The sequence below is a fragment of the Triticum aestivum genome, chromosome 1D (genome assembly GCF_018294505.1).
Source record: "Triticum aestivum cultivar Chinese Spring chromosome 1D, IWGSC CS RefSeq v2.1, whole genome shotgun sequence".
NCBI classification, from domain to species: Eukaryota; Viridiplantae; Streptophyta; class Magnoliopsida; order Poales; family Poaceae; genus Triticum; species Triticum aestivum.
In genome coordinates, this window is record NC_057796.1 from 33317920 (window position 1) to 33319473 (window position 1554).

General features: G+C 45.7%; 1 long non-coding RNA gene across 1 annotated transcript in view; it reads left to right on the top strand.

Moving 5' to 3' along the window:
• Positions 1 to 960: 960 nt before the first annotated feature.
• The window catches only part of LOC123164245 (uncharacterized), a 14600-nt gene continuing 14006 nt past the window's right edge, over positions 961 to 1554 (top strand). Inside the window, exon 1 of the long non-coding RNA XR_006482246.1 lies at positions 961 to 1112. This is a non-coding gene — a long non-coding RNA (uncharacterized lncRNA). The remainder of the gene's footprint in view (positions 1113 to 1554) is intronic.

Sequence of the window (1554 nt, forward strand, 5' to 3'; positions counted from 1 at the left end):
AAAGAGGGGTCTTTAGTACCGGTTGGTGCCACCACCCGGTACTAAAGGGGTGCGGTGGCGCAGGTGCGGTGCGGGCAAGTTTAGTCCCACCTCGCTAGCTGAAGGGCGCCCGCACCTGCTTATAAGCCCCGCTGCGGCAGCTGTCTCGAGCTCCTCTCTATTGCAGGCCTTGTGGGCCTACCTGTTCTATGCTGCCATGTGGGCCTGTTGGGCCTTTGCGGGCCTGCATCCTGGCCCAACAACAGGTCGGGTTTCTAGTCGTATGCAGGCTAAATAATTCAGAAAATTGAAAATAAAAAAAATTCATATTTTCCCAAAATTTTCAGAAAAAATTTCAAAAAAAACCTTTAGTACCGGTTCGTAACACCAACCGGTACTAAAGGTCCCCCATACCACAGCGCGAGCTCACGCCACGTGGTGGGCCTTTAGTGGCAGTTCGTGCCGAACCGGTACTAAAGGGGGGGCCTTTAGTCTCCACCCTTACGAACCGGTGATAAAGCTTCGTTTTCTACTAGTGGATGATGTTGGTGCATTTATAAGACGTGTATAAAAGGACCCCTTGTGCTGGTCATATTCTAGAGTGATATAAGAATTTCATATACTTGAGTAAATAAAGACCTCCCCGCATTTTCTCAGAGCATTACTTGTCTTTACATGTGAGGAAACTGGTTGAATGAGAAATACACGCCGTTGTATAAATATATATTGGTACAAATAAAGACCTAAAATCAATAATCCTACACACTTCGACATAATACACGTTGCCCATGCCACTGGAGAAGATAGTGTGGCCTGTCAACACCAACATAGTACTAATATTCTCTGGTTATTTGGTGCAAAAGGAAAGTGTAATCACATATGTATTTTATGTTGCATTTGCAAACTAAAGCCAAACACATACATAAGAAAATCACAGGTTACTCACCAAAACTAAAGCCAGACACCCAGAAATCCCTTCTTGAGGTTGCCAAGTTTGGGCATTACGTTGTTGTCAACTGGACTGTATTTGAAGGAGAGGGCAACGGGGCGAAGCTAGTCGCCCGTGGACAAGGAAGCACCATATGCGCCGGTAGCTGGATATCTACTTACGTCATAGTGTTTGTGGATGGCAGGTAATCACAAGTATTTAAATCATCGTATTTATAAGTACTATATCCTTATCTAGTGTTTATATCCTCATTTTTGAGTGACAGAGCAGTTTAGAGTTATCCTAAGTTAAACTTTTGCAAGTCCGATATAGTTGACCCGTAACGTACGCGACATCTGCGGCACGAAATATTTACAATTATATAATTCCACTAGTAGGAAATGGGGCTTTTACCCCGTTTGTAAGGGCCTTTTGTCCCGGTTTTTGAACCGGGACTAAAGGGTCGTTACTAAAGCCCTAACCCTTTAGTCCCGGTTCTTACACGAACCGGGACAGAAGGTCCTCCACGTGGCCGCTGCTGCCAGCCCATGCAGGGGGGCCTTTTGTCCCGGTTGGTGCCACCAACTGGGACCAATAGGCATCCACGCGGCAGCATTTAAGGGGCTGGGGTTTTTGTTTTTTTTTAA